The sequence below is a fragment of the Trachypithecus francoisi genome, unplaced genomic scaffold (assembly GCF_009764315.1).
Source record: "Trachypithecus francoisi isolate TF-2019V2 unplaced genomic scaffold, Tfra_2.0 Lachesis_group16, whole genome shotgun sequence".
Lineage (NCBI taxonomy): Eukaryota > Metazoa > Chordata > Mammalia > Primates > Cercopithecidae > Trachypithecus > Trachypithecus francoisi.
In genome coordinates this window covers 76,569,691-76,596,963 of record NW_022681461.1, presented here as the reverse complement: position 1 = coordinate 76,596,963, position 27,273 = coordinate 76,569,691, and the positions used below count along the sequence as shown (strand labels likewise).

General features: G+C 46.4%; 1 protein-coding gene across 6 annotated transcripts in view; it reads right to left on the bottom strand.

Moving 5' to 3' along the window:
• Positions 1–27,273, bottom strand: part of PTPN3 (protein tyrosine phosphatase non-receptor type 3) — a 161,181-nt gene that overhangs the window by 110,644 nt on the left and 23,264 nt on the right. For 3 of the 6 annotated variants that reach the window (XM_033237860.1, XM_033237863.1, XM_033237864.1), the window contains exon 1: positions 10,140–10,254. The exons of 1 other annotated variant lie outside the window; for it this stretch is intronic. The gene's annotated coding sequence lies outside the window, so the exon portion shown is untranslated. Of the gene's footprint in view, positions 1–9,578; positions 9,787–10,139; positions 10,255–10,667; positions 10,739–27,273 lie in introns of those variants that run through there. 2 more of the 6 variants (XM_033237861.1, XM_033237862.1) reach the window with 2 other exon arrangements.

Genomic DNA, 27,273 nt, shown 5'->3' with positions numbered 1-27,273 from the left:
GTCTCGAACTCCTGACCTCAGCTGATCCACCCGCCTCGGCCTCCCAAACTGCTAGGATTACAGGCATGAGCCACCGCACCCGGCTGAAAGTACATTTTTAAGCAGTAAAATCTAATAACACAGTTAACCAGAAAATCTTTCCAACATTCAGCAGTACTAGTATCTTGCATTCTAAGAACTGGAATATTCCTTTACTAACTGGCTTTTCCATTAAAGCTGCTGATGCCTAGAGTAATAAAAACATGACTGCACTGGGCAGTGTTCTTAAAGTTCACATGACTGGGATGCTTCCCAGAAAACAGCCCCATTATCTTCACATTTTCATCCTATAATAATTTGTAATCCACGAACGTAAGGTTTGTATTTTCTTCTAGGCAGAAAATAAGTTAAAGAACCAGATTCTATGGATCCCACAGCCTGACCCCTTGACCGAGAGTCTGGGTACTTGGTATTACAAATCTAGGCTTCCTGATAAATGGCCCTGTAGTGACCTTGTTACTGGGATCCCTAGATGCTGGTTTCCTGCCTGGTTTCTCTGCATCCAAGTCCCTGTCTGCACCTACTGTTCATCCAGTGCCCATCCTCTTGTGCCTGGGTCCCCAATGCCACCTGCTTCCTTGCCTTTGCCAAAGGTCAGTGACTTAGTCATGATCTCAGAACTAGGGCTGGAACAGGGATGTGGGCGTTGGTGCAGGAAGAAGAGGTGGAAGTGTGAGCACTAGAGGAAAGAAGATAAAGTCTAGGGTGACTCCTGCCTCCTGCCCTTCTTTGCTTACACACCCTGGTTCTTAAATTCTATTAGAAATTGGTCAGTAGGAAGCACAGCTGGCTTCTTCATCTCCCTGTCCATCTATCATAAACTCTGTCCCTGCTCCTCCCTCCAGCCTGGGTATGCGAGTGAGGTCCCAGACTCTGCCAGTCCTAGTGGCAGGAGGTACCATAGTGAGGTGAGGGCTGACGAAAGGCCGGTGTGGCAGGCACAAAGCTAGGGAGTGGCATCCCACTGGAGGTGGGACCACAGAGGTGTGGGGAGCAAAGCCACAAACATCAGGCCTGCAGGCCACGCAGAGATTGGTTTTGTCTTTATCCAGTTGGAAGATTCCTAGTGCTAGAGGGTTTTCTATGCTGGCCCACCCTGCACTGATCTCAACCTCGAAGTCACTCTTAAATAGGGTGACCACACGTCCGTATTTACCTAGGGCAGTCCGGGCTGAGGCCCATCAGTCAGGTGCAATTATTAACAGCCCCCTTTCATTCTCAGATTGTTCTGGTTGGGATGATAAATTCTAGCTGCACTATTCTTGGGGTCCTAGGCCTGTGAAGTCAGAGCTGAAGTTAGAGAAGGCTACCCAAGATTAGCAGGGACCCCCAACCTGATGAGTCTCACGTCTCATCAGACGTTCCATTTGCCTCTCCAGTATCCCTGGCAAACCACCATCTGGCTTCTGCTTATATACCTGCAAGGGCAGCAAGCTCACTATCTTCTCAGGAAGCCTCTCTTTTTGGGGGAAAGCTTTGTTATAAAAACAGCAGGATTCAAACCTGTATACAGTATGACTGCAACTAAATAACAACATCCAGGCCGGGCGCGGTGCCTCAAGCCTGTAATCCCAGCACTTTGGGAGGCCGAGACAGGCAGATCATGAGGTCAGGAGATCGAGATCATCCTGGCTAACATGGTGAAACCCCATCTCTACTAAAAAACACAAAAAACGAGCCGGGTGTGGTGGCGGGCGCCTTTAGTCCCAGCTACTCGGGAGGCTGAGGCAGGAGAACGGCGTAAAACCGGGAGGTGGAGCTTGCAGTGAGCTGAGATCCAGCCACTGCACTCCAGCCTGGGCAACAGAGCGAGACTCCGTCTCAAAAAAAAAAAAATACAAAAAATTAGCCGGGTGTGGTGGTGGACACCTGTAATCTCAGTTACTCGGGAGGCTGAGGCAGGAGAATCACTTGAACCCAGGAGGCAGAGGTTGCAGTGAGCTGAGATCGTGCCACTGCACTGTAGCCTGGGTGACAGAGCGAGACTCCATCTCAAAAAAAAAAAAAAAAAAAAAAAAAATCGCTTAGCAGTGAAATGTTTGGGGGTGGAAGAAAGCAGAAAACCTGCTGACTTTTCCCCTTGTACCTCCTTCCATCTTTCCTTCTCCTCGCTCAACAAATACTTACTGAGTGCATTTGACAGTCCAGGCACTGTGCTTGGCATTGGCACTGGGGACAAAATGGTGAGTTAAAACAGACTCCATGTGAGGGGCATTCTACAAAATAATTGGCTTGTACTTTCACTTTGGGAGGCCGAAGTGGGAGGATTACCTGAGGTCAGGAGTTTGAGATCAGCCTGACCAACATGGAGAAACCCTGTCTTTACTAAAAATACAAAAAAGTAGCCAGGCGTAGTGGTGCATGCCTGTAATCCCAGCTACTCAGGAGGCTGAGGCAGGAGAATCGCTTGAACCCAGGAGTCAGATGCTGCAGTGAGCTGTGATCGCGCCACTGCACTCCAGCCTGGCGACAGAGCGAGACTCCATCTTGGAAAAATGACGACAAAAAAAGTCAAGGTCCTGAAGGACAAAGAACAGTTGGGGAACTGTCTTAGTTTAAAGGAAACTAACGAGACATGACAACCGTATGCAACCCATTTATAAGAGTTGTTTGTTTGTTTGTTTTTGGCTATAAAAAAAGGACATCACTAAGACAACTGGCAAAACTTAACATCTAGGCCAGGCGTGGTGGCTCAGGCCTGTAATCCCAGCACTTTGGGAGGCTGAGACAGGCGGATCACTTGAGGTCAGGAGTTCGAGACCAGCATCCAACATGATGAAATCCCCGTCACTACAAAAAATACAAACATTAGCCAGGCATGGTGGCACATACCTGTAATTCCAGCTACTTGGGAGGCTGAGACAGGCGGATCACTTGAGGTCAGGAGTTCGAGACCAGCATCCAACATGATGAAATCCCCGTCACTACAAAAAATACAAACATTAGCCAGGCATGGTGGCACATACCTGTAATTCCAGCTACTTGGGAGGCTGAGACAGGAGAATTGCTTGAACCCAGGAAGTAGAGGTTGCAGTGAATCGAGATCACACCACCACACTCTAGCCTGGGTGGCAGAGTGAGGATGACTCTCAAAAAAAAAAAAAAAAAAAAAAACAGTATATAAAACTTAAGGTTCATAGATTAGGTAAATGATGTTGTATCAATATTAATTTATTGATTCTAAAATTTGTAGTTATGGAATATCATTGCTTTTAGGAAATAAATGTAGGGGGAAAGGAGGCATCGATAAATAATCCTCAAATGGTTCAGGAAAGATATATATACACAGGGATAGAATAAAATGGTAATGTTTGGGGAATCTGGGTGAAGAGTTTATGGGACTTCTTTGATTTATTCTTGCAATTTTCCTACGGGTCTGAATTGGATCAAAATAAATCATTAAAAGAAAAAAAAATAAAACTTAGAAAAATTTTTTTAAAAAAAGAGACCCTGCCTTCACACAGCTTATAGTGTAGCTGGGAGACAGGTACTAATACAAATAATTACACTAATTAACTGTAAAACTGCCACTAGGAAAAGTGCTATAATAGAGAGAGATCTGGTGGCATGAACATTTATAGCAACAATTTAACTCAAGTCAGGAAGGTGAGCAAAGGTTCTGCAATCATGGAGCTGAGACACACAGGATGAAGTAATCAGTGGGGAGGGGGAGAAGGTCCCAAGCTCTCGCAGTCCCTGCAGCAGGAAGGAGCACAGTGAGGTGAGGGCTGGAAAGACCGTGAACATAGGGCCTGCAGGAGATGCCGAGAGATCAGCTTTGTCTTCATTTTGAGAGAAATAGGTGTGTATGGAAGAATCCTTTGTCCATGGAGTAGAGAATCCACTGGAAGCGGGAGAGGGCATGTGCAGATCGCGCCAGTGCTGAGAGTGGACCAGCTGCTTTCATGAGAAGCATCGTGCATAATTTTTCTTGTGTTCCCTGACACTTTTATTTTCGACAAGAACCACGTATGCATTTGATTACCAGAGCAGGGGAGGGGACTGGGGGGAACCAGTGGGAAAGACTGAGCTCAGGAGGCTAACCTCCCCTCCCCAGGCCCAATAGTGGCTGGTAGTCAAAAGACAGCTGATGGAGCTGGTTGCTGCCTCCCTCACTGAGAACCTCTGGGCTAGCCCTTGAGCTGATGTGGCTGAGGGAGGTGGCGCGCATGGGCCAGGTCTCCAACCCCACTCCTACGCCAGGGGCCCCTCATCAGCACAGTGTTCAGGCAGCCACGGCCCCTGCACAGTCCTGGATGATTCCTCTTGGAACATCCCTTCAGTCCTGAGAACCAGGACCTGTGGTCCTGGCTGGGGAGGGACCCTCACTCACCCACAATGACTCAGCACTGAATACAGATCAAAGTGCTTGTCTGGAGGGTCAGGGGTCTGACCACAAAGCGAGGAACCCCTTTTCTATGCCAAGTTTTGCCTTAGTTGGTTTTCCACATTAGCTCATTTATGACAGTCAACTTAAAGGGAATAGGTGCCATTATGATTCTCATTTTACAGGGTGGAAGTTGATGACACAGTTGGGTCATTATTGTCATGTCTAACTAAATCAGAGTTGAGAGGCCAGGGGAAAAATACTCAGGGCACATAACATTGCTCCAAAAATATAATTCTTTGCAAGCCTGGCTGCTAAAACTGCCTGTTATAACCTAAAATCAGTTTTATTTAATAACTACTGAAACAAATTGCTGTGATTCTAAGTCTAGTTTTATCTACAACTGTCATGCAACAATCAGAGCTTGCCAGCTCCCGAAGAGCTTCTCTAGTGCCAATGGACATTTTTTTCAAAACAATATGTAACATTTCTCATTCTAATAACACTCCCAACCTTCTCTTTGTTTTCCAAACCAAAGACCAACTGGTCTGTATAGATTTCCCAAATTATTATTCTTACTTCACAAGCAAAACGTTTTAAATTTAGAGAAATATCTGTTTTTTATTTTATTTGACTTTGACAACAGATAATTTGTCTAGGCACAGACTTGGGTTCAAATGTTGGCTGCAGCCAGGCACAGTGGTTCATGCCTGTGATTCCAGCACTGTGAGAGGCCGAGGCAGAAAGATCAGCTGAGCCCGGGAATTCAAGACCAGCCTGGCAACATGGCGAGACTCTGTCTCTATATTTAAAAAACAAACAAAAACCACAAAAAGACAAATCTCGGCTGCACTGCTTACAAACACTGTGCCCTCTGGTGGTTACTTCATCTTTCTGAGCCTCACTTTTCTCACCCCATCTGTAAAATGGGGCTGGAAGGAATCAGTAAGATTTTGAGGCTAAAAAGCACTGTTTGTTCCCTATTAGGGCTCAGAACAAAAAATTCACTTCACTCTACACTGCTTAAACATTTACTAAAAGCTTGTGTATTCTAACAGTAAATCATGGGACCTGAATTTTCCAGGACTATCCCAATTTCAAATCCTCTAACTTTCCACATAAACCATCAAAATGTTTCAAAAATTCCACTCTCTCAGTATCCAAACACTTCTCAGGCCTCCTCTTGCACAAAGCAGTGGCACACACATTCTTTTTTCATACTACAGATCCCACTCTTTGGTTCAGAAAATGCAGTCAGCAGAGTCCTGCCGGCCCCCTAAAGGAAATGGGGTCAGTGCTCCATTGCAACTCAGACTGGGCTATTTCCCGGCACATCTATGTAAAGGCAGCCAAGACAGCCCATGCCACAATCAGAGCATCACCCACAGAGGGACATACACTGGGCAGAGGAGTTCAGCCCCCACCTACTTGTACCTGAGAGGCAGCCTGGCCACAGGGCTGCTGTGAAGATTAAATGAATTAAGTTAATATTTGGAGAGCACTCACAACAGTGTGTAGCAACCAGTAAGTACAGACTAGTGCTGATAACTAAAACCAGAGGCATCCCTACAGAGGTTACTCCTGCCTCAAAGACAACACAGTGACATTGCTCCCATCCAGGTGAAAACAAGGAGAATCAAGGAGAATAGGCACTTAGCCTTGGCTGGGTGAGGCCTGGCCCACCCAGAGATAAGGCAGACCTTAACCACAGCAGGTGGGTTCTGCACTAGTGAACACCAAGAGGCTGGACTTGCCTGGGTGCGGTGGCTCACGCCTGTAATCGCCACACTTTGGGAGGCCAAGGTAGGAGGACTGTTTGAGCTCAGGAGTTTGAGACCAGCTTGGGCAACATAGTGAGACTTTGTCTCCACAAAAAATAAAAAATTAGCTGGATGTGGTGGCACATGCCTGTGGTCCCAGGTGCGAGGTACAAGGAGGACTGCTTGAGCCATGATCAGGCCACTGCACTCCAGCCCGATGACAGAGACCTTGTCTCAAAAAACAAAAAAGACCAGGCTGGACTTGGAGAAGAGTCACCATGCCTACGATCCACAAAGTCTCTTCATGCCTTTGCCCCTGCTGTTTTGCCTGCCCCAAATGCCATCTTGTTCCTAACTTTGAGGCTTAATTCAAATGATGCCTTGAAGTTAGAACTTCTCCCCATGATTAGAACTACTCCCCACAGTGTCTCCTGATGCCCATGGGAATGAATGGCTGCATCCTCTGGTGTCTCCTGCATCTAGTTTATCCTTTTAAAGCACTTACAGGACCATGGACAAATGGATGGAGACACACATACACACACACACAAACGTCACTGTCTTCCCAAACACACCATGAAGGCAGGGGTTCAGTGTTCACCTCTGTAGCCCTATAGCCTAATACATGGTAGAGACTCTATAAATGTCTCAATTTGCTGTTAAATCTGTGCTCACACCTGGTCTTGGAATAATAAGTTAACCTGGGGGCAGTGGGAAGTTTCAGGTGCACACACAAGCAGAAGCTCTGGAGATAGAAGATTTCTGGGTCTTAGAACCCATTACCAAATCAGTTTTCAGCCAGGGGCTTACAAGTATTTCTCAGGTCCTTCTCGGCCAGAGAAAGAAGACACCTATAAGATCAGGCTCTGAGGTCACCTGGATCCAGCCAAGAGCAGTGTGGACACTGACCTGGTCACCTCCTGTCTCTATTAGAGTTGGTACAAAGAGGTGATGCTTGGGTAGGCTATCCCACCCCCACCAGCTCTTCCAGGCCAGGGTATGTGCTGGGTGTCTTCAGCTTTCCAGCTTCTACAACAGATCTTGGGAAAAGATAAAGAGGCACTGTCCCTGCTTTCCAGGACTGCAATGCTGGAAGGTGAGCTCTCCTGGGGAAAGATGTAGGGACCACAAATTGCTGGTCTCTTCTCAACCACCGCAAACCCTGAGGGTTGGGGAAAGGCAGGGTGCCATGCCTTCTCACTCCCTCCCATCTGAGCCCTTCTGGTAGGTTATGCCTATCCTAGAAAATGTTGTCTCTTGCATGCCTGGACCTGTAGTTCAGAAGGTCAAAATTGGTCCCTCTTGCTCCTGGCCCCACTCTACCACCTTTGCCAGCTCAGTTTCCTTATCTGCAAGGTGGGGAACGGGGTGGGGTTTGGCAGCAACAAACTCCACTGTGTGTGAAACCTTCTAGTTCACAGCCAACAAAGCGTTGGTCTCAATTCTCTAAAGCCAGTTACCACCTTGGAACCCCAACTTCTTCCAGGGATAAGATTTGTCTCTGACCTTGCCTCCCTAACCAGGTTTCTGAGACTTGAATGAGAATGCTTAAAACTACCAGAGTATCTTCTGTATGACAAAAGATGAATTGAGGGCTCAGAGACATGACTGATGATATGGTATGGGATCCTGAATCTGCTTCCATGGTACCTTGGGCTTTTTCTACTGCCCCAAGCTGTCTGAGGGCCCACCACCTGTCTGGCCTGACCAGGGCCTGCCCTTTCCTGCAGGGAAGTGGATGCAGGCACCCTGGATTCTCTGGGGTCCAACTCACATCCCCACCCAGCACTACATCTGCCATATAGAAGTTCAATAAATGCCTCAGCTACTCTGAAATGCCTTCAGTAACTTGTCCTTTTACATTCCCCAGCTAATGTCTAATTTGCATATGAGTCCTTTTCAGGAGATGGCAAATCACCAGAGACAATGCAGGATCAATAGAGTATTAGGCACGTTCTATTCTACTCTAATTCTCTGCAAATTGGTATTCCATTAACTGCATGTGGGATTTATGGGAGCTCGCTATAAACTAGAATATTTAACTAGAATGGCCTACTCTGTCAGATAATAGCTTACTGTTGTTAATTTTCAACTAGTCAATCTCAAAAAAGTTTCCAACTTCCAATATACTTCACATCTTGATTTAATCATCCGGAAAGTCATCCATATCAAAGCCTCCATACAACAAAGTGGCAGGCAGCTTGATGCAGAAGAAAAAGACCTGTCCTTGGAACCAGGAGACTTGGGTTACACATCCCAGCTCTACCACATACTGTGTAACTGGCTGCTCAGAGCCTCAATGTCCTCATCTGTAAAATGGGAGTGACACCAGCCTCACAAGAGTTGTAAAGATTAAATGAGATAATACAGGTGAATGTACTCTGTAAGTTCTACAAGGCTATGCAAAGGTTAGTTATTACAAAAGCACAAGATGAATTTATCAAACAACTCGGGCTAATGACAGAAAGCAAGAATTAAACTGGTGTTTCTAAAGGGGTGCGGGGGTGGCATTTTGCTCCCTAGGGGACATCTGACAATACTGGAGGCATTTTTGGTTGGAACAACTGGGAGACAGAAATTGCTACTGCAATCTACAGACCAGGGATGCTTCTAAATCCTACAATGCCCACGACACAAAGAATTATCAAACCCCAAATGTCAGTAGTGCAAGGCTGAGAAACCCTGATCTAAATAATCACTTAAAGTTGGATTTGGGAGCTTTTTAGAACAGAAATCTTCCTAAGCAGGCTTTACTTTCTCCCATCATCTGCTTAAACATTTGCAAGATGGATCATCTTACAAAACAGCTCTTTTGTAAGTGAAGCCAAACTGCCAACTTCTGGAGTTTCTGAATGTATAAAACTGCTTTTAAAGGAGATGCTCTCTGATTACAATTTGGCTAAATTGCTTTTCCGAAGGCCTTGACTTCGGCAGAAGTTCTCCTGGGCACAGAGACAGGGTCTGTCACTCCACCAGTAGGCCCTGAAGATGGTTTCCTAATTCTAATTTCCTGCTGAAATGAGAGCCACGAGGGTCTCTAAACGAATTAAATTCACATCACGCCAACTGCTTGCTAGCTTTGTGCCGGGCACGGTGCCAAACACCTCCACATAATTTATCCCACTTAAGCCACTCAACAACCCAGCGAGGTGGGCATTATTACCAGCTGTTTGCAAGAGAGGAAACTGAGGACCAGCGAGGTTAAACAACTTGCCCAAGGTCACTAGCTGGCCAAGGGGGAGTCCAACTTGAACGGAGGTCTCCAGTTTCCAAGTCACAAGCTCTTTTCACCAGCTCGGAAAACCCAGGTGTCAAGTTGTCTCAACTTCCCATGAATTTTTAAGGCAACGGCAACTTCTCAGTAAGTTTAGGTAGCTGAAAATGGGAATTTCCGGGGGGCTGGGCACTCTCACATACACTTCCCCCCTCTGCAGCTGTCTCACCGCAGGTACCTGATAAATCATTCCATATCGCCCGCGGAACGGGGAGGATTTATTGGCGCTGGAGTTTCGTGCCAGGCCCAGGAAATGCCATCTTTGAAAGCCGAGAGGCGGATTCACCCTGGGAGCCAGGCGCTGGCCGCCGCGCTTGGCTGGCTCCCCGCGCGCTGTGCGCCCCCTCGGAGCCCCAAGCCGGGGTCGCGGCGGCTCGGGGTCCTCCGGGGGTGCCGGTGGCACGGGCTCTGTGGGTTGCGCCCGCCCCTGCCCGGCCGGAGCGCACGCCCACGCTCCGGCGCCGCGTCCCGGCCGCCAGCCAGCCCGCCAGCCCGGCGGAGCCCCACCCGGCGCCCCGCCCGCGCCCTCCTGCCCCGGCCCCGCCAGGTGAGCGCGGCGGGGCGCCCCCTCCCCGCCCCGACGTGGTGCGGGGACCCGGTGCCGCCGCACCCACCAGCCCGCCCGCGCGTCCGCCGCGCGCCCCAGGACGGGTGGGGGCGGGGTAGCGCCGAGCGCGACCCCGGCCCCCGGCCGCCCCGCGCCCTGCCCCCGGCCCGCTGGGGTCGCAGTGGCCAGTACCTGCAGCATCCGGGGGCGCGGAGCGCCCAGGTAGGTCGCGCGTGCGGGCGGCGCGGAAGCTCGCTCGCGGCGCGACCTGGCCGCCGTCTGAGCATGCCCAGTGCCGCCCGCGGGCGGTTCCCGCCGGCCGGGCTGGCCGCGACGGGCCCGCGCGCCGGGCGGGGGGCGGGCGTCCGGGCTGGCCTGCGGTGTTCTCCCGCCCCCGCCCCGGGCTGGCGCGCCCCGACGCATCTCCTAGGGCCACCGGGGCTCTCCGCCGAGCTCCGGGCAGGCCCTGAGTTCCCTCACGCATGCATGCAGCCATTCGTTCCACAACCATGACTGGGCACCTACTGTGTGCCAGGCCCTCAGTGATTTCATGCCTAGGGAAGGCAAGCAGTCGGCGCCCAAAGAAACTTTGAAACGAGGAGTCTTACACGACGGGTGCGCGGTTGAGCTGAGGTCCCGCTGACTTCCAGTCCAGTGCTCGTCTCGCAGCACTAGTAAGCTTCCCTGGTTAAACCTCCCCAAGGCTCGTGGGACCCCTACCTGATCTGTGCTCCTGCTTCCCACTTCCGCCTCATCTCACATCTGCCTTCCTGCGGATCCTAGAGCACCTTTCTGTCCATCAAACTCTGGAACTTCACCAGCCTCAGGACATTGGCGCGCGCCTTTCCCTCTGTGGGGCGTTCTTGCCCAGCTTTTCACGTGGCCGGCGACTTCTCATTGTACATAGGTCCCCTCCTCAGAGAGGCCGTTCCTGACCACCTTCCTCGATTAGCCCTCTGCTCCTGGCCACTCCATGTACTTTATTTTCTTCATAGCATTTAACACGATTTATCCATTATCAGCAAATATTTATTGAACACCTATTCTGGTTCTTCTCGCGTGGTGAACAAATAGACAAAAATTCTGTCCCCCAGTGGAGTTTGGGGAAAGAGGGACTGGTAACAGATAAACAGCCAACTGTGCATTATATTAGAAAGTGGTAAGTTCTAAGAGGAAAAAGAGCAGGGTCAGGAGGTTTGGGGGTGGAGGTAAGTATTGAATTTTCAGTGAAGCGGTCGGATAGGGCCCTTGAGCTGATGGGCAGTCTGATCGGGTGACACTGAGAAGGTGATAGGAGTATTTCAGCCACGCAGATACGCGGGGAAGAGCATTTCTGGCAGAGGGAACAGCCAGTGCAAAGAACCAAAAGGGCGCCGGACCGCTTAGGGAACAGCAGGGAGGCAGAGGAGCAGATGAGGTCACTTTGGCTTTTCCTCCGATTCGTTTAATTCTCATGTTGTATTTCACTCCTGAATGTCAGCTTTGGGGCTGTAGCTCTGCTTGTCTTTACTGCAGTGACCCCCCTGCGACACCGTCTGGCACACAGTAGGCGCTCAAACATTACTTGTTGAATATGTGAACGAAGGGATGCAGAGATGGCTGGAACCCTCCAGTGGGGCCTGGGTGCCAGGTCCTGGGGGCGGTCGTTCCAGGGATAGACTGAGGCCCCGGCAACCCCTAGAAGCTCATTTCGGTCCTTGTCTCCGAGCCGCATGTCCCGGGATAACGCCGCTGCAGCGGGTGCCGCCCGGGCGTCGCGTCGGGGGGATTTCCGACGGAGCCCGGAGTCCAGGGTCAGGACAGCCCGCGCCCCGCCCGGCCTCGAGTCGCCAGCAAAACCTGGAGCCGCGGCGCCCGCTGAGCACCATTCGGACCGGCGGGGAGCGCACTGGGCATGCTCGGAGCCGGGCGGGGCTGGAGCCCCCCGGAAGGAGGAGCCCCCTGGAGGGGCAGGCGACGCCCCCCGCAGAGCTCCACCCAGCGCCCCGGGGCTCAACGGGTGGCATTCTCTGTGCTTTCCCCGCTGCCTCATCCTTTCTGTGCTTCAACCATTGTGAATACCTACGCTTCAATCTGGGCCCCAAGTGGAAGTTGAATGAAATAGGGAACGTAAACGTGTTTAGACCACCTTAAAGATCCATTTCTTGAGTGCCTACCTAAATCAACCGTCATCCTCATGCCAGTTTGCCAACTGCTGAGATGAAGAAAACGAGGTCAACGGAGGATGTGTGAATTTTCGAAGTTGTCTTAATTTGCTGACCCCCAGACTGAAACACCCTTTTCTTTTCTCACAGCTGACAGCCGTTAGCTTAAACGATGCCCTCAAATTTGAGCTAGAAACATGCTTACACCTAAAGGAAAGACCTAAATATGTTTAATATCATGCATTTTAAATCACCATAACAGAAGCAGGAACAAAATGAAAGAATACTCCCCAAATTGGAAACAAAGTACTCAACAATAGAGGGATGATTAATTAGATTATGGTATATTAGTTGAAATAACAACTATCTTATACTAAGTTAAAAAGACCATGTTGCAACAGGGAAAACTTAGGGTACAATGTTAATTGAGAAAAAAAAATGCAGAAAACAGGTCGGGTAAGGTGGTTCATGTCTATAATCCTAGCACTTTGGGAGATCCAGGTGAGACGGTAGCTTGAGCCCAAGAGTTCAGGACCAGCCTGGGCAACAATAGAAAGACCCTATCTTTACAAAACAAACAAACAAAAAAACTTATCCAGGTGTGGTGGCATGCACCTGTGGCCTCAGCTACATGGGAGGCTGAGGTGGGAGGATCTCTTGAGCCCAGAAGGTCAAGGCTGCAGTGAGTTGTGATGGCACCATTTGTACTTCAGCCTGTGTGACAGAGCGAGACTCTGTCTCAACAACAACAACAAAGCTAGAAACACAAATAGATTGTGTAAACATGGCGTTGACACGTTCACCAACACTAGAAGGAAATATGGGAAAATATAACTAGTCATTTTTTTGAAGTAGTAAGGTTGGTTTTTTTAAAGTTTATTAATGTCGCAATGACTTGTTTGCAATAATAAGCATTTAAAAGATCAAATTAGGCTGGGCGCAGTGGCACACGCCTGTAATCCCAGCACTTTGGGAGGCCGAGGCGGGCGGAGCACGATGTCAGGAGATCGAGACCACGGTGAAACCCCGTCTCCACTAAAAATACAAAAAATTAACCGGGCGCGGCCGTGGGCCCCTGTAGTCCCAGCTACTTGGGAGGCTAAGGCAGGAGAATGGCGTGAACCCAGGAGGCGGAGCTTGCAGTGAGCCGAGATCGCGCCACTGCAGTCCAGCCTGGGCAACAGAGCAAGACTCCCTCTCAAAAAAAAAAAAAAAAAAAAATTCAAATTAAAAATTCTTGTTTTGTATATATCTAGTTATAATAACTGCTATTATCAAGCTCAAGTATGATGAATATTTTATATATATTCTCTCTTTAATCCTTACCATCACTCTACAGAATGAGTGTTTTAGCTCAGTTTTACAGAACAGAAAACAATCTAGGGGCTGTTCACAACTGGTAAGAGGGTGAGGATTTGAACACAAGTCAGTCTGATCTCAAAGCCAGGGTGTTAGGTTTTAGGACACACTACCTCTGTGTAGTAGATTACCATGTATTGACGATAAGAGAAGCCATGTCATTTCATTTTGTGGCTTTTTTGCCTTATTTTCTCTACCCTTTGATGTGTTTGTAGGCTACAGATTACCTTTAGATGTTCTAGTCTCCTGTTACTGTTTTATGCTTGGGGCCAAAATGTTAAAGTTCATCCTTTTAAGCTGTTGCACCTGGAGTGACATAAGGTTATTATTACCGATGACAGTTGATCTTATGTCATAAGCTCCCAAACCTTACGTAAATGGGGCTTTTGAATGGACACATAATCTTCTTCGTCTACTGTTGAACCCAGCCAAGTGTATAGCAAATTAAGGCCCAGTTGGGAATAGAGCTGTACTCAGTCCCAGATCAGCTGGTCCAGAGAGGACCCACATAGATTACCGTCTCTGGGCAATCACGTTGGAGGCAGGATCACAACATGATGGAACTACCTGGTCCATGGACTCCTCAGGGACTTTTCTGTGATGAAATGACAGAGAGTTGACAGTCCTGATGATGTTTGCTGAGAGAAAGCCAGGACCCTAACAGCAGCCCTCCTCCTGCAAAGCTCAAAAATATAGTCAGCTCTCTCTATTAGTGCCGGTAGACTGTACCTGGCTCAAAAATCCAGAAACCATGAAAAACAATAACAACAACAAAGAAAACAAAAGAACATCATTTTAATGGAGAGTAAGTTACACTACAAACTGAATATACATCACAGGTAATGGACTATATTCGTACAAGAGGAACAAGAGATGAACATCTAAACATAGTTATTAGTAGCATTCCCAGAAGCTGCCAACAGGGCAGAAAATCTGGTGCCAGGCACCGTATGCAGGCAATTGGCTAAGGGAATTTATAGGAAGAGTTTCCTGGAAGAATCACTGAGGATTGTCATTTGCATCAAGACTTAGGAAGTCTGCCCTACTTGTACTGCTCCAGTGATTACAAAGCACGGCTCTGAGCTGAGATGCTAATATTCATCAATTATTTGTGCTGTTAATGCAAGCTTATGAAGAGCCCAATAATCCATAAATACATGGGCAAATGGTGCTGTTAGAATGACATGAAAAGAATATGATGTAAAATACACATGGTATGGTATGTGGGAATTAAGTAGGTTGCACTATAAATTGCCAGGCAGGGTGCAGTGGCTCACACCGGTAATCCCTACACTTTGTGAGGCTGAGGTGGGAGGATTGCTTGAGACAGGAGTTCAAGACCAGTCTGGGCAATGTAGCGAGACCCTGTCTCCACGAATAAGAAGGAAATTAGCTGGGTGTGGTGGCACCCATGTGTGGTCCCAGCTACTTGGGAGGCCTAGGTGGGAGGATCACTTGAGTCAGGGCAGTTGAGGCTGCAGTGAGTCACAATTGTGCCACTGCACTCCAACCTAGACAACAGAGCAAGACTCTGTCTCAAATAAATAAATATAAAATTGCCATTTTATGGGTCAAAATGTTTGAACATTGACAACTTCCTGTATTTCAACTTAATGCATACACATAGAACAAAAACTGGAAAAACTGCACCAAAATATTATTGATAGTGTGTCTGAGTATTGCATTTATGTGCAGAGAGGCAAGCTACAGAAGTTATCTTTTACAAAGTAGGTGAATTTCAAGTCTTTGGGCATCTATTTTTTTGTATGTCTTTATAGTTCTCTAAATCTTATGTATGTTTCTTTCATAATCTGGAAAAATGAAACAAATTCAAAAGTTGGCTAGCTAAAGAAAATGATGTAAAGAGAGGGAAAATGGCTACTCCAGAATTGCACAAAAAAAGTGAGAGGCTCCTTTCATGGAGGGTGAAGCCCACCCTGCCTACCGACAAGGAAGAGTCACCAGGTGTGGTGAATGACAGCAAGATGTTTATTTCTGGCCCAGGAGCATGCTAGAGAAGTGTTAGTCAAATTCAGGACACCTCATCCCCTGAGCCTGTGATCTGAGCCTCCTGGACTCGATGGAACTCACTTTGAGAAACACAAACATTTCAGTCTAATGTTTTATCCATTGAAAAATGTCTTTCTCCGCTGGGAGAGGTGGCTCATGCTTGTAATCCCAGCACTTTGGGATTCTGAGGCAGGCAGATCACCTGAGGTCAGGAGTTTGAGAACAGCCTGGCCAACATAGTGAAACCCGGTCTCTACTAAAAAAAAGATACAAAAATTAGCCAGGTGTGGTGGCACATGCCTGTAATCCCAGCTACTCGGGAGGCTGAGGCAGGAGAATCGCTTGAACCTGGGAGGCGGAGGTTACGGTGAGCCAAGATCGCACCACTGACTGCACTCTAGCCTGGGTAACAGAGTGAGACTCCATCTCAAAAAAAAAAAAAAAAAGTCTTTCCTCTGCAAATTATCACTGTAAAAGAGGAGTTTTGTCTGTAAAACTGATAAATTTAGTATGAGTACAGGAGCAGTAATGAAGGGATTGTTGTCAATTAGACATTGGAAAATTCATTCATTAAATATTTATTATGTACCTGCGATGTATCAGGCACTACTCTAAGTGCTTGGGAGACATCTGTGAACACAACAAAAATATCCCTGCTCTCATGGAGCATACGGTCTAATAGAGCAAGCTACAAGGAACAATAAACATCATAAATAAATGAATAGTAAAAAGAGCAGGGTAAGTGTAGTAGGGAGAGGGATGGTGGGCAGAGAGTTGTAATTTTAAATAGGATTGAGAAACAATCTCCTCAGCAAACACTTAAGCAAAGACCTGAAGGAGATGTGGGTGTTATTCTTGCCGGTATCTGGGGGAAGAATCTTCTGGTCAGAGAGAATAGGCTGGGTGGTAACCAGGCCCTTGAGGGAGCCTCTCTAGATTAAAGAAGCTGGTAGGCAAAGGAGAAAGTTGCAGGAGATGGAGTCAGAGAGGTATCAGGCACCAGAATCTGTAGGGCCCTCCCTTCATCCTCCAGTCCCAAGAAGGACTCAGCCTTTCAGTCTCAGTGGGACAGGAAGCCAAGCCAACCTCATGGCTGCCAAGTGTGCTTGTCAACTCATCAAAAATAAATCCTTTCCCTTGGGGTGGTCAGTTGATGCCAATTTGGTGGTAAACACAGATTCAAATAAGGGAACCAAAATTATCTAGCGGCACTCCGCTATAAGGGAGTCAGCCAGACAGTCCAGATTATGCATATATTTTTAATATTATCATAGAGAGGGAAAGATAACATTAAACAATAAACTCAGATGATTCCCAGACTTTCAAGGACACTTGTGGGAACCCTCAAGGATGGGGGGAGTTTGAAAAACACTCTTTGGGTGTCCACACTGTAAAACTGATAGAGACTCTAATGGACCCGTGGACCACCATGTGGATTTGCTGTCACATGGGAAACAGAAACGTAAGTGTAGGGACTTTAAGATCCTGCTCTGGAAACTCAGAGCATTGAGGATGCTTCCATTGACAGAAGCTGAGATGATGAGACATGCAGAGTGGAAGCTGGCGTCCTGAACTGCAGCTGACCGAATTTAAACAATGGCCTTCCCTGAAAAGGGTGGTGTCATCTTACAAAACCCAGGGAAAATGGGTTTGTCAGGAGTCTCTCAACCACAGCTTCAAAGTTCATATACTGAAAACAGAGAAAAACACCCAGGTAATGTAGAATAGTCATACAGTGGTCATGGCTTTGAAAAATAGCAATGATGAAGGAAATACTCAGTAAACCCTACCAGAGGATTCTAGGGATAAGAGTCAGTAATAATAGTGAAGGCAGTGTTTCTGGAAGTGTGATCCAGGAGCCATGTAGATCACGGTCACCGGGTCACCGTGGGGAAAGAAGTCCATGTGGAAAACCAGACTCCTGGCCTGAGCCATGAACCTTCTGAATCTCTGGGTGTGGCACCCAAGAACCTGCATTTTATAATTTACTATAATAATTTTTTTGATACAAAGTCTTGCTCTGTCACCCAGCCTGGAGTGTAGTGATGTGATCATGGGTCACTGCAGGTTCCACTTCCTGGGCTCAAGTGATCTTCCCGCCTCAGCCTCTGGAGTAGCTGGGACTAGAGACACACACCACCACACCTAGCTAATTTTTTGTTTGTTTGTTTCTTTGTTTAGATGAAGTCTTGCTATTTTGTCCAGGCTGGTCTCGAACTCCTGGGCTCAAACAATCCTACCACCTTGGCCTCCCAAAGTGTTGGGATTACAGGCGTAAGCCACTACACCCAGCCTATAAGAATCTTAATATACGCCGAAGTTTTATTAACTTCTGTCCTATGATCTCCAATATACTTACACCAAGAACATAGTCTGAGTAATAAACTAAAGGATGGGAAATTTTGCTAATGGTCTTCCAGGTATCACTGATGCTTGGATGGATTGAACTGAGGATCAGAACATCAACCTTTTTTTTTTTTTTGAGATGGAGTCTCCTTCTGTCGCCCAGACTGGAGTGCAGTGGCGCAATCTTGGCTCACTGCAAGCTCCACCTCCCAGGTTCACGCCATTCTCCTGCCCCCACCTCCTGAGTAGCTGAGACTACAGGCATCCGCCACCACGCCTGGCTAATTTTTTGTATTTTTTAGTAGAGACGGGGTTTCACGGTGTTAACCAGGAGGGTCTCAATCTGCTGACCTCGTGATCCACCTGCCTCGGCCTCCCAAAGTGCTGAGATTACAGGCATGAGCCACTGCACCCGGCCCAGAACATCAACTTCTTAAAGGAGGTGCACATAGAAAGAGTTAGAAGGAGAGGGGAAGAGGAGATGGAGAAAGGGCATGCCCCACCTACAAATAGGGACCCTCAGCTCTCAGGCTCTCTGCCCTTAACCTTAGGTCTCTGATGTCATCCACCATGCTCTCCTGGGACCAGAAGCAAGCTGACCATGTGACTGGAAAGGCAGCAGTAATAGGGATAGTAGTGGTGATGTTTGCTAAGAGCATTGGACCTTAAAATAAACACATCGAAGTATGCAGGATATACACAAAACTGAAACTGGAAAGGTCATCACCTCCCGAAGAGGAACTGTATGAGTGGGGCAGGGAGGGATGGAAGTTTACTGTCTGCCATAAACCTTTTTGTACCTTCTGAATTTTCTCCCTTTATTTTTCTCTCCCTCGCTCCCTCCCTCCCTCCCTCCCTCCCTCCCTTCCTTCCTTCCTTCCTTCCTTCCTTCCTTCCTTCCTTGCTTCTGTCTTTCTTTCTTTTCGACAGAGTCTATCTCTGTCACTCAGGCAGGAGTGCAGAGGTGCAGTCTCAGCTCACTGCAGCGTCAACCTCCCAGGAGGCAATCCTCCCACCCCAGCCTCCCAAGTAGCTGGGACTACAGGCACATGCCACCACACTAGGCTGATTTTTGTATTTTTTGTAGAGATGGGGTTTTGCTTTTTTGCCCAGGCTAGTCTTGAACTCCTGAGCTCAGGCATTCCTCCCGTCTTGGCTTCCCAAAGTGCTGGGATTATAGGCATGAGCCACAGTGCCCAGTCTGAATTTTCTACCATGTGATGTATAACCTATTTTAAATAAAAACATTCTCATTTGGAAAAAAGTAATGAAGCATGCCTAATATTTTTTCAAAATTATTTTGTTTTCCATCTTGGCTCCCTCCAAATTTTGCTGACCAAGTGCAAAGCCCAGGTTTCTTAACAAGCCAAGGCTCTAACTATGACCAGGGCACAAGAATGCATACCTTGCTTGAAAGAAACAGCTGGAAGTCAAGAACTCTCACTACTACTGGAAATTTGTACGGCTGAGGGATGGAACAGAAGAGACCTTTTGGATAAGGATAAAAGAAAAGGAAAAATGGTTTCAGTGACCCAGGGATCAGGAATGATGCCTCCCTGATACAGGTGGTAACTGAATGGCCAGATAAGTGAGATGGAGAATTCCAACTGCTCAGCCCTTTACTGGAAGTCACATCCATGAAAAGACGGTCATCTGAAAACCGATTCTTGCTTGGCTTACCATTTCATTGCTGAGAAACTGGAAACCTGTCCTGGGCCCAGGAGAACACTGTGCTCCGAATTCCTGGTGACATTTTAAGAAAGGGGGATGCTATTCAGCCTGCCCAGTGATCTGGTGCTTCTAGTGTTGCACAGATGACACACCACAGGATTTCCTCAACTGCGCCCTGGCGTCCTGCTAGGATGTCTTTCTCATTTTTTCCATGGTACACACAGTCATTGCATCACAGTCCAAACGGACTGTCCAGCGATGCCTTTGTAAACATGAGTCACATGTAAAGTTAAAGGGATCCTTGTTCAGCCAGGGACAGCAAAATTCCTAAGGCACATCATCTTCACATAAGAGGTGCAGATCGATAAGGGTCATAGGACTTCCTGCTGAGACGCCCAAGCAGTGCCCAGGGACTCACTTTGTGCAGCAGTCACTAAGGCCTCCATCCATAACACTCTTCTTCATCCCTATGAAGTTCTCCAGCTATCGTATCAGAAAACATGACTCTTCCCCATTTTTCACCTTCTTGGGTGTCTCTCCGTTTGGTCTTGAATGTTGCTCCCTGTCCAGCCTTGGTCATCCCAGCCCAAGCACAGGCACAAGCCTCTTTCTTGCTTCCCCTTGAAAAATGAAGATGGCCTATTTCAGCCTCCCCAAACAACACATTTGACCGTCTCTGCCTGTTGAAATCCTGGTTAAGGTCCATCTCAGAAACTGCCTCTTCCCGGATTATCTCCGCTGGCTATGAGCTCTCTAATCCCTGCACCAGAGAGTATTTGGTCTGTTTTTCTTTTATACTTCTCATCACATTTTGACTTGCATTGAGTTATCAATGTGTGTGCCCCTTTTAGAAAGATCTTCCTGAAGCCACATAGTCTGTGACCATTATGTCTAAGCAAGATATGTAAAGGGCTATGTACCCCTTACAAAAAATTGCTTGCTTTTCTGCAGTGAGCAAGAAGGGTGATGTTGTATCTAAAGGTTCTTTGTCAAAAGTCCTTCCAGAATTTTTCTTGCTAGCTTAATAATCAATCAGTAGATAGATAGAAAAGAGATACAGATAGATGTAGAAAAGTGTGTCCAGCAGTGTCCCAAATAAGGTATAACTAATCTGTGATTGGATGTCACTATGCACTCCAAATTTCTTCCCTATGTGAAACAATTAAGTGAGTTAGGATGTCCCCCCCACCCACCAACCTCCACACCCAAGAGTCATCTAGTTGTGTTAGAAAGTCTACAGGTGGGCAGTGGCTCATGCCTATAATCCCAGTGCTTTGGGAGGCTGAGGTGGGAGGATCGCTTGAGGCCAGGAGTTTGAGACCAGTCTGGGTAACACAGTGAGACCCCATCTCTATTTTTTTAAAGGAAATTTACAAGTGAAGGGCACATTCCTTTGTTGTCCATCTGCATTGCTGAGTGAGCCAATTCCAAACCAGCTCTGGGGCTTATGACCTCCATATTTGAGCCGAAGAATTAAAAAGTCAGTAAAATCCCTCATCAAAATTATCAGGAAGTAAGGGAAAGCTAAAACCTGCTTGGTGTCTCACGGTTTTGATTTCGTTGCCATCTAGAATTGTATGTAGTGCAATATCAATCATGGGAAGCTGCCCCAATGTTGTCAGCCTCTGTGACAATATTTTATTCTCACACTGTAGGGTAAATGCATTGTGACAACCTTCCTATTTCTCTCAGTCTTGCACAATTTGCAGTAACCAGCTTTCTTTGATTACGTACGTAGGCTCAGGGGCCTCTCCCTCTGCATTATCTACTAGATTCTCACTTTAACACATTATATACAGTTGTTTAATTCTGCTACTCCACCTGTTAACTGTCTAACATCTTTTCTTATGCTGGGCTCCTAGATAGAATCTAGCACTTACTGAGAGTGTGATGAGTGAGTGAATTAGTTGACATTGGACTGCCTTATTGATATGCCCGAGTCGGGCCAAGTTCCTTGACTTACTAAGGCCAGTGTATTATTTTCCATTACATTTAGTTCAGTGATATTTTTAAAATGTGCATAATACTAGCATATATTCAAATGCCAATTCACATGAGGGAATAATTTCCCGACAGTGTTATCTAGCTTCTTCTCAAGTTCCCTGGGTGGAGGTCAGTCTTTGTAGTTCATGTTGGGTTCCTGACCCAAACGCAGCTTGTGCCAGTTATGGAAAGAAAAAAAAAAAAAGGGCAGTTTTCCATGGTTTGGATAAAGAGGTGACCATGGAAACACATACAGCTCTGTCTGTAGTTCTGGTAAAGGCACTGAAAACCCACCCCAGCCTGGCTCTCTTGTGTACCTGCATGGAAATGGGGATAGACAAGGCCTGTCAAACAAGAGGAAATGGCGCAAAAGGAAATAGACCCATTCTGCAAAGCCATATGGCATATACAGCAGAGGGAAGTGCTGGTCCCATTCAGGAGGGAACATATCTTTTTAGCTATTTATTAGGAAACATTGAAGTAATCTTAAAAACTGTGTTATATAAAGAAAAGATATGAACCCCATCTATTCAATGGAAAAATCCAAATGCAGATAAAGGCTTATGAACAGAAATGAGTCATTATAGCACTGCTGATAATTGCTAAAAATTACAAAACAACCAGGCGTGGTGGCTCACACCTGTAATCCTAGCACTTTGGGAGGCCAAGGTGGGCAGATCACCTGAGGTCAGGAATTCGAGACCAACCTGACCAACATGGAGAAACCCTGTCTCTACTAAAAATACAAAATTAGCCAGATGTGGTGGTGTATGCCTGTAGTCCCAGCTACTTGGAAGGCTGAGGCAGGAGGATCACTTGAACCTTGAACCTGGGAGGCAGAGGTTGCATTGAGCCGAGATCATGCCATTGCACTCCAGCCTGGGCAACAAGAGTGAAAATTTGTCTCAAAAAAAAAAAAAAAGGAATATATGAAACAAGCAACTGGATGATTATGCAATAGTATGTCTCACTGATTGTTATATAACTCAAAATTATTTTACAAGGAGATTGTAATGACGTGGGAAAATGCTAGCACTAGTGATAATGCTAGTGATTCAACTCCTGTTGAATCACTGCATTATTTTAAGATAGAGGTTCTCAAACTCCAGCATTCAAAGAGTATAAGACAGAAAGTTGTATTCCTGGCCTAACTCTGTAAAGAAAAACACATTTATGAACAAAAATTTGAAAGCAAATGTGCTAAAAAATTTTTCTAGATAATGCTATGACTAGTGATTTTAATTTTCGTTTTTGTATTTTTAAAACTTCTACAACATATATGTGTTATTCCAAAAATCAAAAAGAAACATAAAAAATCCATGTAATCAATATCAAACACAAAACTTTAACTTTGCTCCCAGCAACAAATACATAAAATATTTAGGGGCATATTTTTATGTCAAGGTGATTAAAGCACTGACCATGGGAATTTTATGACTGTCCTACGGGAGGTTTAGCCATGGTGCTTAAGATACCCATAGTGTCCTTCTCATCACCTTTACACCAGCTCTGCTTGCAATCCTGCTGAGTCCTAAAATCCCCATGAGTAAGGGTGACTGTGAGCCATGGACATGCTTAGCAAGACCAATTGGATTCCTTCACCTAGGAGTTTAAACTAGAGAACAGTGGGGAAGTGAGAAGATACACAAAGAGATGCCAGGTTCAAGGGGCAGCCACAGTAACTGTGACAGAATGCAGTGACCCCCAAATAAGTGACTCTCTAGTGTCCACACTGTTGTGAATTCCCCTTTCATGCTGAGGCTGAGCATGGCCATAGGACTTGGTTTTGCCAGTGTGCCAATGCCTATCAAATATCTACCTGTCATGTTTGTCATAGGACAGGTAGATATTTGATAGGCATTGGCACGTTGGGGTCGGCTCTCTTGGAAACCTGAAACCACCATGCCCTAAGAAGCCTGAAATGAACAACTTCATGGAGAGGGGCCCAGCCATGCCAGGTTTATCTTAGTCGAACCCAGAGCAGACCTGTAGGAGAATCACCCAGCCAACACATTGCATTATGAGGTGGGGGGGAAATCATTGTCATTTTCAGCCACTAAGTTTTAGCAGTGGTTTGTTACCAGCAATGGATAACAGAGGCAGTCCCAGTAGGAACTCCGGTTGAATCCCTGTATTATTTTAAGATAGTGGTTCTCAAACTCCAGTATTCAAAGAGCTGAGTCAAAAAGGAAATGTCTTTAGGGGAGAGACGTTGTTGGCCTCATTTGCCTTTACATCCTAGTGCCTGGAATGGTGTTTATCACATAGCTAGACCTGAAGAAATATTTGTAAATAAATGAACAAACGGATCTTGGGAGTTTGTTTAAAATATGCCCACCTCTGGAGATTTCTAATTTGGTAGTTCTGGGTGAGGTCCAGGAAACTGCATCTGAATGATGCTGAGACAGGTGGCTTACAGACCACATTTTTGTCATCAGGGCCTCAAATCATCCTTGCAACCAAAAGAGGCAATTGACCAATCTTCCACCTGGCCGTGCAACAGAATTACCTGAGGAGTTTCTTAACGATATTCCTTCCAGATTTTCACCCCTGACCTACCAAATCTGAAAACCTCTGGAGGGGGAGACTCACACTCTACATTATTAAGAAGCTCCTGGGTACAGCTGGTCCACAGATTGGAGGGCATTTTTGCTGGCCTAACCAACACTAGTCTCCAAAAGCCATCTGGCAGCCAAACACACTTTTCTCACTCCTGAGAACAAAGAACACACACCTACTCAGTTAAACATTATCACACTAATCTTTAAGGCTTTTTTTGAAAAACAATTTTCATTTTTACGTCGAGAAGTGTTTGTTAGGGTCTCCTTCTAAATCTCAGTGTCTCATCTGTCAAACAAAACTTGGTAACGCCTGCTTCCTGAATGCCATGAAGACTACATGAGTTAAGGTGTCTGACCACACATTGAAACCGGAAACACCAAGCACAGGATTTTTAAGACTTAAATCATAAGTGTGTCATACAGGAGATTAAAATAGTTTATCTATTTTTAGGTAATCATTCAGGGTTCTTTAGGAGGTACCTTGTTCCTCCTAAATCAGGGAGAGCCAGGCCTTTGGGACCTCCTACACAAAGTGTTTCAGGGAGGGGAAACTGGACACATTTCTTGTTCCTAAACATGGTGTTTAAAGCACTGTATGCTTTGAATCCTGCATTACCTTGTTCTTTCCTTCCCCTTGTCCTTTTTCCTCCCTCCTCCTGCCCCTAATGGTCAGCCCTTCCAAAACACTAATGCAGTATGCTGGTTCACATCTTTCACTAGTCCTGGCTCAAGCTGTGTACTATATCTGAAATGTTCTTAATTTATTAATTATTATTGAAACAGGGTCTCACTCTGTTGCCCAGGCTGGGGTGCAGTGGCACAAACACGGCTCACTGCAGCCTCAACCTCCTGGGTCTAAGCGACTCTCCCACCTCAGACTCCTGAATAGCTGGGACTACACGTGTGTGTACCACATCTGGCTAATTTATCTTAATTTTTTTTTCTTTTTTTTTTTAGTAGAGACAAAGTCCTGCTGTGTTTCCCAGGCTGGTCTCAAACTCCTGGCCTCAAATGATCCTCCTGCCTTGGCCTCCCAAAGTGCTGGGATCACTGGCATGAGCCACCACATCCGGCCTGGAATGTTCTTTATTGTCCATCCCATCCACTTAGGCCTCTCCAGAGTCTTTAATGTCTGTTGCTATCTCCCACCCTCTGGTCAGATGAAATTGACTAGCCCCTGTTTTGAGCTCCCCTGGACATTTGTCCTGGCCCCCTGGAACACCTGGTTGCACTTACCTGAGTACATAACCTTTCCTTCCTCACTGAGTCCAAGCTCTTTGAGGGCAGGGGCTTTTCCTTACTCATCCCCAGGTCTCTAATCCTTAGCGTGCCTAATCCAGAGAATGGACTAGTAAATACTTATTAATTGAGTGTATGAAAGTTAGGGGTTGTCTTTGGTGAGTTTAAACTTCTGAAAAAAGAAAGGTGTTTACTCCTGGACATAGTCATGTGTTTGTCTCTGATCCTGATTTCCTGAAGTTGGCCTTTGTCTTTTTCTGCTTTCTGTGCAGAGACTTATGAAAATCAAACAACATGCAACAAGCTGCTTGCTTGATCTTTAGCTGGTGGGGGTATCTAGCAGATTTGGAAGAGTTTGCATATGATATGCAAATATAATATTTGATATAAATGGCTAATTAAGATATTAATGAGAAATCTCTTTTGAGGACCAGTTCTGAATTTTTGTTGTTCCAGATGGGTGTTCCACATGTACTTCAGACTCAACAAGCCCCAAGCTAACAGATCAACTCCATCCTACAAGCCTGCTCCTTATCCATAAGTATCCACCTAGTTGTCTGGACTCCAAGCCACATGTCCCAAGATCTCCCTCTCTCTTGCCAAACAAAGAAATGACAGGTTCTCTCCATTTGCCGCCCCCCCCACCTAAGTATTTCTCCCATCCTTCCCAAGCCCCACTTTCTATTTCAGGACCTTCTTATCTCTCACTAGGGCTCTTGCAAATAGCCTCCCAATTGATCTGCAGACTCCTCTCATTTTTCCCCCCAAATACTGGTAACATTTGAATGTTATTAAAGCCTGGATTTGAATAAGCTATTCCTCTGCTTGAAAACTTGCAGTGGCTCTCCGCATGGCCCATGTACTGGTTAAAGTCCAAACTCCTTAGTCTGTGCCATATTTGAGGGTAACAAACCTATCTAATCAGAGGCCTTCTCTTGGGAAGTGAGAATGTGAAGAAGAAGTGGTGAGGGGGTTTTCATTTATTCAAGAAATATTGATTGACACTAACTCTATGCCATGTACTATTCTAGGTAAATACAGTAAAGACCTTGACTTTGTGGAGCTTATCATATGGAGGAAAAGCAAAATAGTGTCATTGATATCTGCTTCTAAGATAACCAGGTAACTAGAGCTCCTTCCTGAAAAATGAGGAGTGTGGTAGATGCATAGACTGTGTTAATGGCTCAAGTTCTCTGCTCCTCTCTGTAACCATGTTCTTTGCCACGTGACTTTGCAGTTTCTTCCACTGGAGGTAGATGGATCTCCCCCTGCTTGACTTTGGGCTTGGCCATGTGACTTGCTTTGGCCAATGGGATGTTAGATGTGAAGTAATTAGAGGCTTGAAATATACTTATGGGGTTAAGCTTAGATTTCTGCTTCTGCCATAAAAGACTGTCCAGTAAGCCACTGGTCCCAGGAGAATGAGAAAAAATGTGAAATAGAACCAAACTGTAAATAATGTTGTTGTTTTAAGACATTGAATTTTTCGGGTGACTTGTAATGCAGCATTATTGGGGCAATAGCTGGCGATAGAAGAGGGTTTTCTTTTTTCTTTTTTTTTGAGACAGAGTCTCACTCTGTTGTCCGGGCTGAAGAGCAGTGGTGCCATCACTTCTCACTGCAGCCTCAACCTTCCAGGGCCAAGCCATCTTCCCACCTCAGCCTACCAAGTAGCTGGGACTACAGGCGCATGGCACTACGCCTAGCTAATTTTTGAAATTGTTTTGTAGAGATGGGGTTTCACCATGTTGCCCAGGCTGGTCTTGAACTCCTGGGCTCAAGCAATCTGCCCACCTTGGCCTCACAAAGTGCTGGGATTGTAGGCATGAACCACCATGCCTAGCACAAGAAGCTTTAATTGTATCCTCCATGGGATCTATCTGCCGTCCCTGCATTGGAGTTGCTGCTCCAGACATACTGGGCTACTGCTGAAGGCGGGGGGGTCTTATAATTCTCCATACAAGAAACACGATCTTAATCTAGCCATTTACATCATCACCTGAGAAACCTGAG